Consider the following 19,527-nt stretch of genomic DNA (forward strand, 5'->3'; position numbering starts at 1 on the left):
AGAAACATGTGGAATATATTCCAAGACTTTTAACCTGATACTTCATAAGTGTGCTTCAGCATTTCCAGAAATAGTCAATGTTTTGATTTCCTCTACCTCAAATTTATTTCAAGCTTATTTTTTCCATCAGCTTCAATAACTCAAAATTTAGCCTAAAAAGAGAAAAAATATAGTTTGCAAAATGCATATCTTGTGGTTCAAATGTTCTGATAGTATGAGGACCCTTGAAATCTCTTGACCTCACATTTATTTTCCACACTAGTCTGCTACTATTCACAGCCGAAGGTTAAAGAAAGAACTGTTTACATCCAAGTTTCCATGTCCTCTTTTCTCATTCACTCTTCAAACCACTCCAGTCTGACTTTACATCAACTCTGCACCAAAATAAATTTGATCAAATAACATCTTTCCGTCCTCTTTATTGTTGATCTCTCAGCAGCATTTGACCTCATTGGCTACTTTCTCTTTTCCTTATCTTTTCTTCCTATCTCTCTCATTTCTTCTTTCAGAATTCCCTGCAGGCTTGTCTTCTTAAATATGACTATTAAATGTCAGAGTTTCTCAAGACCAATAAATCCTGGATGTAAACAGGCGAGGCCCCAATTCTAAGTAGCAGGCTCAGAGATTCAAGAGCCTGCTTGATATCTCCAGTTGGGTATCTCATAGATGTCTCAAGTTTAACACATCTATAACTAAATAAAGTATACCTTTCTTTTCCCCTCACACACATAACACACACACACATCTCACACATCACACACACACCACACCCCACCCCACCCCACAAACACAACCACACATCACACACTCCTTCATAGCCAGCCTTCCTCTTGTATTCTGTGTCTCAGTACATGGTATCCTCCTTCAACCACTGTGTAAGAAAACAGGAAATTATGCTGGACATTATCTCTTTTTCATCTTCTTTATCTAGTTATAAATTTAAATTTCCAAATCCTCCTTGATTTTGCCTATTTCCAGTTCCCACTGTCATAACCCAAGTTCAGGTTACTTTCTTCTCTTGCCTGGGTTAGGATCTGCAATGGCTGATCCTCACTGAACTCCCTGCATTAATCTAGCCACTGCATTTCAGCCAAAGTGAACTTTTGAAAACATAGATCTATCATGTCACTGCCTTAGTTAAAACTCTGTGTTGTTTTAATGTAACACAATTTAGTTATATACTGTAATTCTTAGGATAATGATCAAGTGTTTAATACATCCCAAGATGCCCTACAGAATATAATCCCTGCTACCTCTCCAGCTTTATCCTGTGCCGTCTTCTCCTAAGTGCCTTTCAGTGTACCAGGTTCCTTTCTGTCTCAGGACTTTGGCATACTCCATTCCCTCCATTTTGAAAGCTTTCTGCACCCATTGAACCCTATCTCATCTCCCTTCACCCAGTAAATAACTACATATTCTTTAAAGCTTAGTGAAAATGTTGGTTCCTCAGAAGCCTTCCTGACCATTCAGAATCCTCTTGTTATAAAGTCTCCTTGGCTGTCCTTTTCTGTTGTTGAATCTAACACAATTATTAAATAATGGCTTAGTTAACTACTTGTTTGAAGTTTTTCTCACCTGCTGTAATATATGCTCCATGGGATCAAGAACTGTATTTATATTGCTTGTTGCTGCACAACGCCCAAATAATACCTTGCCATGAAAGCAGTTTCATTTATGTGTATTTAATGAATGATCAAATGAACAAGTAACAATTTAAATGATAACTGATATTAGGAATTTCTAAAACACTGGCACATAGTAGGCACTTAATAAATGTTTATAAATAAATCAATGAATGTTTAAAAGATACCATCTTTTGCTTAAATAAAGAATGCTCCTGGTAAATATTGAAACCTGGCCAGATTATTAACTATACCTTTTATTATCAAAATGATGTTTGTTATTTTTTGCTTTGGCAAAAGGATTTTTCTATTCTCTTAAAAGCATACAATTCAGAGAAGAGAATGTGGAATGCTTGAATGCCATCATACTAAAGCTGATAGTTACCATGTTATATATAGGAAGTATTTTTCTGTCAAAGTCTACATATTTCAGATTTTTATAAAACGGGGTAGAATAAAATTTTCTGCAACTCTTAGGTTTAACTGATTTTGTCATATTATTCCAGATGTTTTAAATTAAACTCACAAGCCTTCACTGACAAACTCAGTATCCTTTGCTGAATTGTGGTATTTTCTTTAATTATGAATTTAGGCAACACACACACTAGTACTAGCTCTAATTGTGACTCCATTACCTATAGAAATTAAAAGCTTTTCATATGTTAGAGTTGCTGCAGACATCTCAAATATCATTTTAAGTAATCTCTACTTTGAAATTATGGGTAGTTACATTTTGTTACTTAATGTTCTAATAGAGACATAAAATGCTATATTATGAACTTAATCACTTAAAATATTGATGACTATATATTGGTTCCTTTGAAATTCTATGTGTTTTTAAAATGAATTTTAAAACATTACTCTGGAACGAGGTCTTTAGGTTTTACCAGATTGCCAAGGATTCCGTATCACAAAATGTAAAGAACTCCTGCATTATACTATTTTTTTAGTTGTGTCATTTATTGAGTTTAGTGTTCATTCAGAAAACAGTTCTTTAGAGGGGAGACTCCAGTCTTCAAAAGAAGGGTCAAAATGAAAAAGCATGCCACAGATCCTACATTCAAATTCAGTTGTTAAAATCTTGGTTTTTCAAACTGTTTTGTAAATTTCTTGCTTTAACATGTAGTTAACATACTACATACATGTAGTATGTTCTTTTACATCCCTATCCTGTTTGAACCCAAATTTTACTCATTTCAGGCTGAAACTGAGGTTTTGAGGTAGAGCTGGGTCCCTAAACACTTGCCACTTCACACCTCTCTGCATGGAAGTAATTCTTTGGGACTAAATTTCTCTCTTTCTCTGTAGGGAATAAATACATGTTTGCTGATGATGAGAAAGAATTAATCTCAGGCTTACTCTATTCTGGGCCGCATAAGCCTACGGTTCCGAATGGAAGGAGGTTGCAAGAAGCATTCTTATTATTTTGTCACACTGAGGGTGGAGGAGTTGGTCAGTGACTGCTAATGAAAATATAGTCTAACTCAGTATTTCCACCATGCTATAATGGCTTTAAACAAACTAGAAATGAACTGTCTGTTTTAGTGAATTTTCTAGGTAATTGTTGAATTGTTTTTGTAAATGTAGAAACTTTGTTTCATATTATTTTATTGATCAAATTATTTCTAAATGCATTACATATCTTCTTGCTTTCCTTAAGTGTGTTTGTGGATGTATATACACATATTTACACATCCACACACACGCATGTTTCTTGCCTGCATTCTAAAAATGATTTAATTGTGACCAGAGTATTACATTCTGTTAATTACGGTTCACTTTTCCGGACATTTTCAGATTACCTATAATGAGAGCAAATGTTGGTATCCCTAAGGACATTGGCTTTGAAGCAAGACATCTGGGCTTGATTTCTGGCTCTTCTGTTCAACAAGCAGTTTTGTGACCATGGGCAATTTATTTAGCCACAGCTCAGCTTACTCAACTGTAAAAAGAGGGTGTTAATACTGCCTCATTAATTGAATGAAATAGTAGATGTACATTGAGAGATACATATCTGGTACCTAATAAATGGTAGTGACAGAATTAGTGTGTTGTAAAATTCTATCTTCAGGACAGCTGAATACTTTGTGCTTTTTCCTGTATGAAAGATCTGTTCTAGTGTTTTTTTGTCTACTTTTAGTGGCTAGCATATCAGTGCTGAAAGAGTAAGTGTACTTTCTAGCTCCTTCCTTATTTTTGCCTTGTTTTTTTCTTCCTCTCTTTGTAATTTTGGTTATAACTTTTAGTGTAATGATTATCAATTCTTTCATTTCATAGGCAGGGTTAGCCATTGCACATGCTTTTTCCATTTGATCAATGAACTAATGAATTATACTTTGAAGCATGTGATAATTTTTTCTCACATATCCTATTGTCTTTTGGGTAATTTTATGTTGTTCAGAGGCTTTTCTTTTTCTTTTCTGTTTGGTCTCTTTTGAGATTATGGGAACTATCATGAATAAACAAATGTAATCTGCTTTCGTGTGTGATGTCCCCTAGGGTCTGCAAGTCATACATCTGGGGGATGTCACTACTCCTGCTGTCCCTCTGTTCCTGTGTATGCTAGAGATTTGGGACATTTGTCAGTCTCCTGAGTTGTGCAACCTACTGTTCTTTTCCTGCTCATTAAGAGAGAAGCCCACAACTCTTCAGTTTGCTCCCCCAGGAATATAGTTCTCCAATCATATGAAACTGTCCTCTCCAAGGCAGAGACAGCCACAGGGTGAGGTTGGAGGCATGTTGGGTCCTGGTGGAGTTGAGTCCAACCTAAACTCTATGCTTGGATTGACTGCACATTCTGACACACATCTCCATTAGATGTCTTCTCGCTCATTGTCTCACAATTTTCCTTGAGAGTCTCGCTGTCTTCCTGTCATTCCAAAGTCATAATTACGTCATCCCAGGTCCATCAGAAAGATGCTACTTCTGGAATAGGTTCAAATGTATTTCCTGCAGGGCCCATATTTAAGAATATTTTGGGACAGGAAGTTCATCAAACACTCACTAATAGAAGGTTTCCTTCTCTTTCTCCCCTCCATCCCAAACAAACACAAAGTAAAATTCTAATATAACCTTCACCTCTGGCTGAGTTAAAATATGCTGTTACAAAAGTAATTTTGACAAATCTTGATGTTTTCAACATTTAGATATTCTGAAGAAAGATTTTAAAACTCATTTTCATCCTGTGTGAAGCTTTCACCATCCTTTTTTCCTATTACCCTGTCTTTGTGGATTTACATTTTTAAGTCAATTTTTTGCCATCAAAAATGTACTTAAGTTATAAATAGTATTTCTATATTCATGGATTTTTCTTTTCACTAGCAAGCAAAAAGTCAGGATATCTTAGCTGTGTAATAGTTCTAAAAATTTTAGGTAAATTTGTGAACATTAGAAATTATACTTCACATGAAAATGTAAGTTTCATGTGGTACTTTTTTGCATTTAAAAATATTATGGTATAATTCTTTTTCTTTGAATTCATTGATTGATTGTATTGATGTGTTTTTCATCAACAAGTTAATCTTAGGAGAATGGATTTTCTTTAAAAGGACTGTGGTAAATCTAACTTCAATGTTCAAATGACCCATAATGTGAAGGAGATAAGCACATGGAAGATGCTTCAGTACACAAAACAGAGTTTAGTCATAGGAATAGATTTGATAGCAATCACATTCGGCTGTAATAGGAATTTACATGAGGAGCAATGTACCGAGTTAAATTCTTCACTTAAGGGATCAAAATATAAGGCAGACTTACATAGCTTCTAGGTTTGTTGCATTGTGATTATGCTGTTGTTTCATCATTCACTCCTAGGGTTTATTTTGTGCCTCAATGTGAAAGAGAGCTTTTGTTTGTTTGCTTTTTGTGGGTTTTTTCACTGTTATTTGTTGTAAATTGTTTATTTCTTCATTAATGTTTCACAGTTTCGTTCAACAAACATTTATTCCATTTGGCTTTGTCCACAGCAAAATCTGGAAAAAACTGTGTTAAGTTCTATGGAGAAACAGAAATAAATAAGGTATGAATTTGCACTATCCCCTAATCCACTAGGGTAAAGAGACATACAGAAAACTAATTCACACAGAGTGGAAGGAAATGAGAGCTGTGGCATGTATGCAGAGGGACAGTATTAAATTGGGTGTGGAGAGGAATATGTCTATTTCATGAGCGAATTCTTGAAAAAGAGGTGGGATTTGTGGTTGCTGAACCTAGCATTCAATTAATAGCTTATGAATAATGTGGACTGTTATTAGAGATTAATTTATTTATTTTTCTGTTCAAGCACATTAGGTGAAAAAATTAATAAAAAATTTTAAAATCTAAATATTGTGACAAGTGAAAATGCATATAAGCATCCATGTCACATTTCCTTTTCTTTGGGGAGCAATACTAAGTCAAGTCAGAGAACAGGGAAGTAGCTTTATCTAAAGGGTTCTTTTAGGAATCACTAACATTTGAGTTAAATGTGGATAATTACTTCAAATATATATAGTTTAAATATAGTTTTCTCGCCAATGACTGTTTAAATCTTAGGCAATCTAGTCAACAGAAACATGAAGTTTCACATTGCTAGACACAGTTAAGCATTCCACAATTGCCCTTTCTTGCCACTGTGTTTGCAGTTTTGAACAAAACTGATTAACTAAATCTGAAAGTTTTATTTATTTATTTATTTATTTAGAGAATAAATCAAATGGATTTTATTTTATTTTACTTTAACATCTTTATTGGAGTATAATTGCTTTACAATGGTGTGTTAGTTTCTGCATTACATCAAGGTGAATCAGTTATACCTATACATATGTTCCCATATCTCTTCCCTCTTACATCTCCCTCCCTCCCACCCTCCCTATCCCACCCCTCTAGGTGGTCACAAAGCACGAAGCTGATCTCCCTGTGCCATGCGGCTGCTTCCCACTAGCTATGCACCCTACGTTTGGTAGTGTATATGTGTCCATGCTGCTCTCTCACTTCATCCCAGCTTACCCTTGCCCCTCCCCATATCCTCAAGTCCATGCTCTGGTAGGTCTGTGTTTTATTCCCACCCTACCCCTAGACTCTTCATGACATTTTTGTTTTCTTAGATTCCATATATATGTGTTAGCATATGGTATTTGTTTTTCTCCTTCTGACTTACTTCACTCTATAACAGACTCCAGGTCCATCCACCTCACTACAAATAACTCAATTTCGTTTCCTTTTATGGCTGAATAATATTCCATTGTATATATGTGCCACATCTTCTTTATCCATTCATCTGTTGATGGACACTTAGGTTGCTTCCATGTCCTGGCTATTGTAAATACAGCTGCAATGAACATTTTGGTACATGACTTTTTGAATTATGGTTTTCTCAGGGTATATGCCCAATAGTGGGATTGCTGGGTCGTATGGTAGTTCTATTTTTAGTTCTTTACGGAACCTCCATACTGTTCTCCATAGTGGCTGTATCAATTTAAATTCCCACCAACAGTGCAAGAGGGTTCCCTTTTCTCCACACCCTCTCCAGCATTTATTGTTTCTAGATTTATTGGTGATGGCCATTCTGACTGGTGTGAGATGATATCTCATTGTAGTTTTGATTTGCATTTCTCTAATGATTAATGATGGTGAGTATCCTTTCATGTGTTTGTTGGCAATCTGTATATCTTCTTTGGAGCAATGTCTATTTAGATCTTCTGCCCATTTTTGGATTGGGTTGTTTGTTTTTTTGTTATTGAGCTGCATGAGTTGCTTGTAAATTTTGGAGATTAATCCTTTGTCAGTTGCTTCATTTGCAACTATTTTCTCCCATTCTGAGGGCTGTCTTTTGGTCTAGTTTATGGTATCCTTTGCTGTGCAAAAGCTTTTAAGTTTCATTAGGTCCCATTTGTTTATTTTTGTTTTTATTTCCATTTCTCTAGTAGGTGAAATGGAAAAATCACAGCAAATTTATGTCACTCTATGAAATAAATCACAGCAAAAAGGATCTTGCTGTGATTTATGTCATAGAGTGTTCTGCCTATGTTTTCCTCTAAGAGTTTGATAGTGTCTGGTCTTACATTTAGGTCTTTAACCCAGTTTGAGTTTATTTTTGTGTATGGTGTTAGGGAGCGTTCTAATTTCATACTTTTACATGTACCTGTCCAGTTTTCCCAGCACCACTTATTGAAGAGGCTGTCTGTTTTCCACTGTATATTCTTTCCTCCTTTAACAAAGATAAGGTGACCATATGTGCATGGGTTTATCTCTGGGCTTTCTATCCTGTTCTATTGATCTATATTTTTGTTTTTGTGCCAGTACCATACTATCTTGATTACTGTAGCTTTGTAGTATTGTTTGAAGTCAGGGAGCCTGATTCCTCCAGATCCATTTTTCATTCTCAAGATTGCTTTGGCTATTTGGGGTCTTTTGTGTTTCTCTACAAATTGTGAAATTTTTGTTCTGGTTCTGTAAAAAATGCCAGTGGGGGCTTCCCTGATGGCACCGTGGTTGAGAGTACGCCTGCTGATGCAGGGGACACAGGTTCGTGCCCTGGTCCAGGAAGGTCCCACATGCCGCGGAGCGGCTGGGCCAGTGAGCCATGGCCACTTAGCCTGCACGTCCGGAGCCTGTGCTCCGCAATGGGAGAGGCCACAACAGTGAGAGGCCTGTGTACAGCAAAAAAAAAAAAAAAAAAAAAAAAAAAAAAAAAAAAAAAAAAAAAAAAAAAAAAAAAAATTGCCAGTGGTAGTTTGATAGGGATTGCATTGAATCTGTAGATTGCTTTGGGTGCTAGAGTCATCTTCACAATGTTCATTCTTCCAATCCAAGAACATGATATATCTCTCTATCTATTTGTATCATCTTTAATTTCTTTCTTCAGTGTCTTAAAATTTTCTGCATACAGGTCTTTTGTCTCCTTAGGTAGGTTTATTCTGAGATATTTCATTCTTTTTGTTGCAGTGGTAAATGGGAGTGTTTTCTTAATTTCACTCTCAGATTTTTCATCATTAGTGTATAAGAATGCCTGAGATTTCTGTGCATTAATTTTGTATCCTGCTACTTTACCACATTCATTGATTAGCTCTAGTAGTTTTCTGGTAGCATCTTTAGGATTCTCTATGTAAAGTATCATGTCATCTGCAAACGGTGACAGCTTTACTTCTTCTTTTCCGATTTGGATTCCTTTTATTTCTTTTTCTTCTCTGATTGCTGTGGCTAGAAGTTCCAAAACTATGTTGAATAAGAGTGGTGAGAATCGGCAACCTTGTTTTGTTCCTGAACTTAGTGGAAATGGTTTCAGTTTTTCAACATTGAGGACGATGCTGGCTGTGGGTTTGTCATATATGGCCTTTATTATGTTGAGGAAAGTTCCCTCTATGCCTATTTTCTGCAGGGTTATTATCATAAGTGGGTGTTGAATGTTGTCAAAAGCTTTCTCTGCATCTATTGAGATGATCATATGGTTTTTCTCCTTCAGTTTGTTGATATATCATGTTGATTGATTTGCATATATTGAAGAATCCTTGCATTCCTAGAATAAACCCCACTTGATCATGTTGTATGATCCTCTTAATGTGCTGTTGAATTCTGTTTGCTGGTATTTTGTTGAGGATTTTTGCATCTGTGTTCATCAGTGATATTGGCCTGTAGTTTTCTTTCTTTGTGATGTCTTTGTGTGGTTTTGGTATCAGGGTGATGGTGGCCTTGTAGAATGAGTTTGGGAGTGTTCCTCCCTCTGCTATCTTTTGGAAGCATTTGAGAAGGATAGGTGTTAGCTCTTCTCTAAATGTTTGATAGAATTCGCCTGTGAAGCCATCTGGTCCTGGGCTTTTGTTTGTTGGAAGATTTTTAATCACAGTTTCTATTTCAGTGCTTGAGATTGGTCTGTTCATATTTCCTATTTCTTTCTGGTTCAGACTCGGCAGGTTGTGCATTTTTAAGAATTTGTCCATTTCTTCCAGGTTGTCCATTTTATTGGCATACAGTTGCTTGTAGTAATCTCTCATAATCTTTTGTATTTCTGCAGTGTCTGTTGTTACTTCTCCTTTTTCATTTCTAATTCTATTGATTTGAGTCTTCTCCCTTTTTTTCCTGATGAGTCTGGCCAATGGTTTATCAATTTTGTTTATCTTCTCAAAGAACCAGCTGTTAGTTTTATTGTTCTTTGCTATCTTTTCCTTCATTTCTTTTTCATTTATTTCTGATCTGATCTTTATGGTTTCTTTCCTTATTCTTCAGTGATCACTTCGTTATTATGTAGTATATTGTTTACCCTCCATGTGTATGTATTTTTTACAGATCTTTTCCTGTAATTGATATCTAGTCTCATAGCACTGTGGTCAGAAAAGATACTTGATACGATTTCAATTTTCTTAAATTTACCAAGGCTAGATTTGTGACCCAAGATATGATCTATCCTGGAGAATGTTCCATGAGCACTTGAGAAAAATGTGTAGTCTGGTTTTTGTGGATGGAATGTCCTATAAATATCCATTAAGTCCATCTTGTTTAATGTATTATTTAAAACTTGTGTTTCCTTATTTATTTTCATTTTGGATTATCTGTCCATTGGTGAAAGTGGGGTGTTAAAGTCCCCTACTATGAATGTGTTACTGTTGATTTCCCCTTTTATGGCTGTTAATATTTGTCTTATGTATTGAGGTGCTCCTGTGTCGTGTGTGTTACTGTTGATTTCCCCTTTTATGGCTGTTAATATTTGTCTTATGTATTGAGGTGCTCCTGTGTCGTGTGCATAAATATTTACAATTGTTATATTTTATTCTTGGATCGATCCCTTGATCATTATGTAGTGTCTTTCTTTGTCTCTTATAATAGTGTTTATTTTAGACTGCCTATTTCCTCTTCCTTTGTTAGGTCTGGTGGGTTTTTACCTTGCTCCTTCATCTGCTGTGTGTTTTTCTGTCTTTTCGTTTTGCTTATCTTACTGTGTTTGGGGTCTCCTTTTTGCAGCCTGCAGGTTCGTAGTTCCTGTTGCTTTTGGTGTCTGTCTCCAGTGGCCAGAGTTGGTTCAGTGGCTTGAGTAGGTTTCCTGGTTGAGGGGACTAGTGCCTGTGTTCTGGTGGATGAGGCTGGATCTTGTCTTTCTGGTGGGCAGGTCCATGTCTGGTGGCGTGTTTTGGGGTGTCTGTAGCCTTATTATGATTTTAGGTAGCCTCTCTGCTAGTGGATGGGGCTGTGTTCCTGTGTTGCTAGTTGTTTGGCATAGGGTGTCCAGCACTGTAGCTTGCTGGTCGTTGAGTGAAGCTGGGTCTTGGTGTTGAGATGGAGATCTCTGGGAGATTTTCGCCGTTTGATATTACGTGGAGCTGGGAGGTCTCTTGTGGACCAGTGTCCTGAAGTTGGTTTTCCCACGCTAGAGACACAGCCCTGACGCCTGGCTGGAGTACCAAGAGCCTTTAATCCACACGGCTCCGAATAAAAGTGAGAAAAAATAAAAAAGAAAGAAAAAGGAAGAAAGGAAGAAAGGGAGAAAGGGAGGAAGGAATGGAAAATAAAATTAAGTTATTAAATTAAAAAATAATTATTAAGAAAAATTTTAAAAAGTAAAAAAAAAAACACGGGATGGTCAGAACCCTAGGACAAATGGTGAAAGCAAAGCTATACAGACAAAATCTCCCATAGAAGCATACACATACACACTCACAAGAAGAGAAAAACGAGAAAAAAAATAATATATCTTGCTCCGAAAGTCCACCTCCTCAATTTGGGATGATTCGTTGTCTATTCAGGTCACAGATGCAGGGTACATCAAGTTGATCATGGAGATTTAATCCGCTGCTTTTGAGGCTGCTGGGAGAGATTTCCATTTTTCTTCTTTGTTCGCACAGCTCCTGGGGTTCAGCTTTGAATTGGCCCTGCCTCTGCATGTAGGTTGCCTGAGGGCGTCTGCTGTTCGCTCAGACAGGACGGGGTTAAAGGAGCAGCTGATTTGGGAGCTCTGGCTCACTCAGGCAAGGGGGAGGGAGGGGTATGGATGTGGGGCGAGCCTGCAGCGACAGAGGCCAGCGTGACATTGCACCAGCCTGAGGGACGGAGTGCGTTCTCCCCGGGGAAGTTGTCCCTGGATCCCGGGACCCTGGCAGTGGCGGGCTGCACAGGCTCCCGGGAGGGGAGGTGTGGATATCACCTGTGCTCGTACACAGGCTTCTTGGTGGCTGCAGTAGCAGCCTTAGCGTCACATGCCCGTCTCTGGGGTCCGCGTTGATAGCCGCGGCTCGCGCCCAGTCCTGGAGCTCCTTTAAGTGGCGCACTTAATCCCCTCTCCTCCCGCACTAGGAAGCAAAGAGGGAAGAAAAGGTCTCTTGCCTCTTCGGTGGGTCTAGATGTTTTCCCAGACTCCCTCCTGGCTAGCCGTGGTGCACTAACCCCTTTAGGCTGTGTTCACGCAGCCAACCCCATTCCTCTCCTGGCTTCTGACCGAAGCGTGAGCCTCAGCTCCCACCCCGCCCGTCCGCGGGTGAGCAGATAAGCCTCTTGGGCTGGTGAGTGCTGGTTGGCACCGATCCTCTGCGGGAATCTCTCTGCTTTGCCCTCCGCACCTTGTTACTGCGCTCTGCTCTGTGGCTCTGAAGCTTCCCCCTTTCTCTACCTGCAGTCTCTGCCCGTGAAGGCGCTTCCTAGTTTGTGGAAACCTTTTCTCCTTCACTGCTCCCTCCCACCGGTGCAGGTCCCGTCCTTATTCTTTGTGTCTGTTTTTCTGTTTTCTTTTGCCCTACTCAGGTACGTGGGGAGTTCTTGCCTTTTAGGAGGTCTGAGGTCTTCTGCCAGCATTCAGTGGGTGTTCTATAGGAGTAGTTCCACATGTAGATGTATTTCTGATGTATCTGTGGGGAGGAAGGTGATCTCTGTGCCTTACTCTTCCGCCATCTTCTCTTCCTCCCAAATGGATTTTAAATTGCTTAGGAAAAGATAGTTATTTTTATTAGAGAACTTACTTTCCTATAAGAAGTTCAGCAAGTTTTATGGCCTTATCAGGGGCATATTTAGAAATCAAACAGAGAAAAGATTTTAACAAAACCATGTTTTGCAGTATTTGTCTAAAGCTTCCACATAACCCTTAGCTCAGCTACCAATGCTGGTGCCGTTTTGTGATGGTGGAACCTTAATATGTGCCCCAATACCCCTCTTCTATTTGTTAGACCTGAGAAATATATTAATTGTTTTCATACTAAAAAAATGTGCACAAAATGGTAAATCATGTGGCTAAATCCAGAAAAGAAAGCAACAAAAAATATGACTAGACCCATTCCTCAACATTCTCTCTTCCTTTCCTCAATACTGCACAGTTTTAGCATATTTATTTCTGTACAAATTTTATAAATCTACATGCTTTTTTGGAGTCAGAGCTGTTTTTGTGTTCCTTGCAACAGGTAGCATGGTCCTTGCCTATAAAAGACACTTGGTAAACTATTAGACCGAACCACATAAATTGCTCTTTGTATAGAGCCAGAAATAATCAAACACTAGTGATATCAAATGGTTCAATCTAAATTTGTTGAGTGAATGAGGAAATCAGTGCATGAATTATTCTTCCAACTCATAGTCTATGGATTTTTATCACATAACATAGAGCTTTCACTGGATAATACACCTTACTGAGCTTTGTCACTCTAGAACATTGCTCTCCAAGCTCTTTTGGTTGCACACCCTCATTAATAAAACATATTTGCGGTGATACATCCAAATATGTATTCTTATTATAATTTATATACTTACATTTTATTACAAGACTAAGGTATTCTTGCAATTCTATGCACCATCTATCAGTTCCCTGGTGTACGCATGCCCCATTTTGTAAACACCATTCGTAGTTGAGCTTTCTGCTTCTTGCAGAGAGCTCCAAGTATGTTATAACTGATCTTCAAAGTTAATAATTTCTGAATAATTTCATCTAAAAATATAACTTCTTTGTAAAAATTTAATGATGGATTCCAATCAAAGTGGGAGAAGGGATATTTCTCATATACAGACACATTAATTAAACAACAAAGGGAGACCTCATGCATCCTAGCAGATTCCTCCTTTTAGGGTTCTATTTTAATTCAATTAAATATGGCCACTTTTTATTCAAGGTCATGTTGTTTTCAGTTTGTATCTATTCAATCTTTCATAAATTGCAATGTATTCTACCTAAGAGTTATGATTTATACCGTTTATACTGCATCATAAAATGTCTTTAATACTTTAGCCTACATTTATTTCTCCTTAAAAATTCTAATGGCATGTATTGTCTAATTCAAGCAACTGCAGTCATTACCATATGCTGTTTTTGTTGGGAAATGTAAGGAAGGGAAAGAGGCTTGAAGTGGATGATCTGCTAAGTTTGGTTCTAAGATTTGGTGCTTCTGAGTTTATGAGGAGGTTTTTAGGAATTGAATGTCACCTTTCTCAATCTATACAAGCAATAACCACATAACCAAAATTATTTTTCTATTTTTTTTAAAAAATAAAATAAACAAAGGATGCTGGAGAACAGTTAGAGGAACTGAGGCTCTAATTCGTCATTTACATGTGGCTCCTTTATTCAGTGTGAAGATCAATATCACTCACCTGTCATTTAATTTGATACTCTACTCTTGGCAAGGGTTATTCTCCATTAGGCTCAGTGGGTGATATCGTCACTGTCCATATGATTAAATGACACTTAGTAATATGGATTTTCCAAGTTGTGTAATATCTTCCTACTATGTCATCACTATCCCCACTTTATAGCCAGAACACAGGCAAATTTGGCTCTACAGTGAAGGGTTCAGATAGATAAATATGAAAAGGGGAGGTTTTAATTTGGCACTAGTGTTGTTTAGCATTCATAAAAAATTGTTTTACAGCCCAGATGTTGGAAATTTATTAATTATCATATTGGCTCTTGGGCCTAGTTCTTGCAAGAACTATAGTGGATGCCAGAAGCTAAATAACCCTTTGTCATTCTGCTGAATAAAGGATTGTTTGTGCTCTCCAGTTGATGAATTATCTCTGTGCCTTGTCGTTATAAAAAGAAACTCATCTTGTTCACTGGCCTGGCAGGAGATGAGAAGGCCCTAGAGAGAGCACAGGGGATTTTTCCTTTCACAAATCATATGTAGGATGTATGCTGTGAGTTCTATCTGGAAATGAAAGTGAAAAGAACTCAGGACAAAACATAAAACTTTCATTGTTAGTAATAGTTGATATATGATAGATCATTACAAATTTATAGGATTAAACATCTGCTTTTACCCATACTAAATTATTTTAAACTAGAAATCAGTTGTAACATAGACAAATGTACTTTTGCGTGTGCTTTGGAAGTCAAGGGAAATTTAAAATTAAAATTTAAAATTCTAATGAAGCTTTGATGTTTTTAATTTTTTTGGGGGGGATGGGGTTCGCAGGCCTCTCACTGTTGTGGCCTCTCCTGTTACAGAGCATAGGCTCCAGACACGCAGGCTCAGCAGCTATGGCTCACGGGCCCAGTCAATCCGTGGCATGTGGGATCTTCCCGGACCAGGGCATGAATCTGTGTCCCCTGCATCGGCAGGCAGACTCTCAACCCCTGTGCCACCAGGGAAGCCCTGTATTTTCTTTTTTAATTAGTGAATAAACTTTATTTTTTAGAGCAGTTTTAGGTTCACAGTAAAATTGAACACAAAGTGCAGAGTTCTCATGTAACTCCTGTCCTCACATTGATAGTGGGTGAGAGATTCACCCACTATCAATAACCCACACCACATGGTACATTAGCTAATATAGATGGACCTACACGAATACACCATTATCACTCAAAGTCCATAGTTTACATTAGGGTTCACTCTTGGTGTTGTGCATACTTTGGGTTTGAACAAATGTATAATGAACATGTATCCACCATTATGGTATCATACAGAATAAGCTCTCTGTGCTTTGCCTATTCATCCCTTCATCCCCACCCCCAACCACTGGCAACCATTAATCTTTTTACTTTCTTTAGAGTTTTGTCTTTTATGTATTATTGAAACCATACAATACATAGCCTTTTCAGATTGGAATTTTTTCACTTAGTTATATGCACTTAAGTTTCCTATGGAGGACTCTCTTTTTAAGACTTGATAGCTCATTGCTCCTTGTCTGGGTGTACCACAGTTTTTTTTTTCTATTCACCTACTGAAGGATATATTGGTTGCTTCCAAGTTTTGGCAAATATGAATAAAGCTGCTTTAAACATCCGTATACAGGTTTTTGTGTGGACATAAGGTTTTAGTTTTGGGGGGTAAATACCAAGGAGCACAATTGTGGATCACATGGTAAGAGTATGTTTTGCTTTATAAGAAACTGCCAACTGTCTTGCAAAGTGGCTGTACCATATTGCATTCCTACCAGCAATGAATGAGAGTTCCTGTGGCTCCATGTCCCCACCAGCATTTGGTGTTGTCGGTGTTTTCTAGTTAGCCTGTCTAGAAGCTTATCAATTTTTTATCTTTACAAATAATCAGCTTTTGGATTTGTTGATTTTCTCTACTGATTTTCTCTTTACAATTTCTTTGATTTTGGCTCTAATTTTTATTATTTCTTCTGCTTACTTGGACTTAATTTGCTCTTTTTTCTTTAGTCTTAGGGGGAAGCTTAGATTATTGATTTTTAGATCTTCTTTTTAAATATATGTGTTCAGTGCTATAAATTTCCCTCTAAGCATTGCTTTTGCTGCATCCCACAAATTTTGATAAGTTGTATTTTCACTTCCATTTAGTTCAAAATATTTTAAAATTTCTCTTAAGATTTCCTTCTTTGACCCATGTGTTATCTGTAAATGTATTGTTTAATCCCCGAGTATTTTGGATTCTTCAGCTATCTTTCTGTTTTTGGTTTCTATTTTAGCTTCATTGTGGGCTGAGAGCAGACCTTGTATATCTATTTTTCCAATGTGTGAAGGTGTGTTTATGGCACAGAATGTCATCTGCCTTTGGTGATCATGCCATGTGATCTTGAAAAAAAAATGTGTAATCTGCTGTTGCTAGGTGAACTGGTCTATATATGCCAATTTATCTAATGAAGTAATGAAACTGTTGAGTACAACTGTATCCTTACTGATTATCTACCTTGTGGATCTGTCCATTTCTCATAGAGGGGTGTTACAGTTTCCAACTCTAATAGTGTCTTTATTTCTCCTTGTAGTTCTATCAGTTTTTGCCTCACTAATTTTGATGTTCTGTTGGTAGGCACATACTCATTAAGAATTGTATGTCATTTTGAAGTATTGACATTTTTATCATTTTGCATGACTGCTCTTTATTCCTTATCGTTTTTCTTGCTCTTCCACTGTGAGCTTGTGGGCTTAAATGAAGTAATGAGGAGGGAATACAGGAGTTAGAATGAGAGCATCATGGAGGCTTTAGTTGGAGGAAGAAGGCACAGACTCTTTTCACCAATCTCACTTATTCCTCAACCAAATGCAATTATCAATTCTGCACACATAACTGATTTATGAAATTGCTTGTTCCAAGTCCAATTAACTAATATTTAGTCCTTATCTTATTTGTTCCCTCAACTTTATTTGACACACACAGACTACTAGACTACTGTCTTCTTTTAAAATATTCTCTTCCTTTGCTTTCTGTGATACTGCAATCTCCTTATTCTCTAACTTTTCTTTCTCCTCTTCTCTGTTTCAGATATTTCATTCTCTCTTACCCTGCAGACTGTGGTTCATTTTATGACATTACTTTAAAGCCTCTTCTCCCTTTGTGTACTTTTCTGGAACAGATGTGTCCACTTCTATGGCTTAAGTTTCAACTGTTATGACTCCCACGTCTGTACATCCAGTTTAGGTCAATCTCCATAAGCTACAGACCAACATATTCAAGTGCTTACTGGACAGCTCCACTGGGAAATCTTTCAGATACCCTGAACTCAATGTATAGAACACTGAATTCAAAGATTTTCTCCATAACTCTAGTCCTTTTTCTGTGTTCCTTAACCTAGTGAATGATATCAGTCCACCATACCATGTTGCTCTAGCAGAGAAATTTGGGATAATTCTTAACTCCTCTTTCTCATCTCCAATATACAGTCAATCATCAAATCTTGTGTATTTGAACTCCTTAAAATCTCTTGAATCTATTCAATTTCCCCTATCTTTTCAAATTTGTGTTATTATCATATTTGAATGGAATTGCCACCATTAGCCCCTAATTGGTCTACCTCTCTCCAGTCTTTCTACTTAGCCATTCTTTATCAAACTCTTTTTTTTAAACATCTTTATTGGAGTATAATTGCTTTACAATGGTGTGTTAGTTTCTGCTTTATAACAAAGTGAATCATTTATGCATATACATATGTTCCCATATCTCTTCCCTCTTGTGTCTCCCTCCCTTCCACCCTCCCTATCCCACCCCTCTAGGTGGTCACAGACCACCAAGCTGATCTCCCTGTGCTATGCGGCTGTTTCCCAGTAGCTATCTATTTTATGTTTGGTAGTGTATATATGTCCATGCCACTCTCTCACTCTTAGCTTACCCTCCCCCCTCCCCATATCCTCAAGGCCATTCTCTAGTAGGTCTGTGTCTTTATTCCCATCGTACCCCTAGGTTCTTCATGACCATTTTTTTTTCTTAGCTTCCATGTATATGTGTTAGCATACGGTATTTGTTTTTCTCTTTCTGACTTACTTCACTCTGTATGACAGACTCTAGGTCCATCCACCTCACTACAAATATCTCAATTTCGTTTCTTTTTATGGCTGAGTAATATTCCATTGTATATATGTGCCACATCTTCTTTATCCATTCATCTGATGATGGACACTTAGGTTGCTTCCATGTCCTGGCTATTGTAAATAGAGCTGCAATGAACATTTTGGTACATGACTCTTTTTGAATTATGGTTTTCTCAGGGTATATGCCTAGTAGTGGGATGGCTGGGTCATATGGTAGTTCTATTTTTAGTTTTTTAAGGAACCTCCCTACTGTTCTCCATAGTGGCTGTATCAATTTACATTCCCACCAACAGTGCAAGAGTGTTCCCTTTTCTCCACAGCCTCTGCTGCGTTGTTGAAGTTTCAAACTCTTTAAACTTCTTTCAAAAAGGGTAATGGGTTTACTCTCCTAAGTGTGTACTCAGATTGTTTTCCTTGAATGGAAGTCATTCTCATGACCAATTCCCTTCTACTTATCTTTCCTGTGTAGCTTAAATGTTGCTTTCTCTGGAAATCACTTTATGGACATCCAAAGTGTGTGTCCCATATGGTCTACAAGTTCCCATATGGTCCTGTATACTCTGTAGTGTAAGACTTACTGCACTGTTTCTTTACTGCCTGATTAGTTGTCTCCTCCCTTGGCCTGCAAGCTCCTTGACACTCCTTTGCCTTTTTCACTATTATGCCTCTGGAATCTAACACAGTGTTTGATATTGAATAGGTAGTTAAAATTATTTTCTTAATGGAGGAATAAAAACTAAGACAGCAGAGAGGAAACAATATAAATAATAGCAGGGATTTTTGTTTGTTTGTTTGCACTTTTGATGTTCTTACCCATAAAGATTTTTTTTTACCCATAAAGATTTCTGAGATTTACACGAGAAAGGGGAAGCTACATTTGAAAATGCTTGGAAGGAAAGGAAAGAAGGGGAGCAGGTGGAAGATGCTTCTTAGGAAAGAGGTGGGAAAAGTATTGGAGAGAAGAGATATCTCTTACTTTAAATATTTAAAATTGTTTTTTGTTTATCTTCATGAACTAATTTATACCTGTTATACAAAATTCAAAAGTACAATAGGGTGTATAGTGAAAAGTTAATTTCCCATGTTCCCTGTCACCCAGCCATCCTTTTATTCACCCTGGGGACAATCACTGTGATTAGTTTTCTTCTTTTCCTTCTGTGTACAGTCTGTGTATTCCTAAACATCTATATATGTTTATATGTATGTTTTAAAAATATGTTTTATAGAGTCAGCAGCATAATATACACTTTTCTG

General features: G+C 37.4%; 1 protein-coding gene across 5 annotated transcripts in view; it reads left to right on the top strand.

Moving 5' to 3' along the window:
- NLGN1 (neuroligin 1) overlaps positions 1 to 19,527 on the top strand; it is a 902,159-nt gene that overhangs the window by 92,767 nt on the left and 789,865 nt on the right. The gene's annotated exons all lie outside the window — the stretch shown is intronic.

Source organism: Kogia breviceps, chromosome 5 (assembly GCF_026419965.1).
Source record: "Kogia breviceps isolate mKogBre1 chromosome 5, mKogBre1 haplotype 1, whole genome shotgun sequence".
NCBI lineage: Eukaryota > Metazoa > Chordata > Mammalia > Artiodactyla > Physeteridae > Kogia > Kogia breviceps.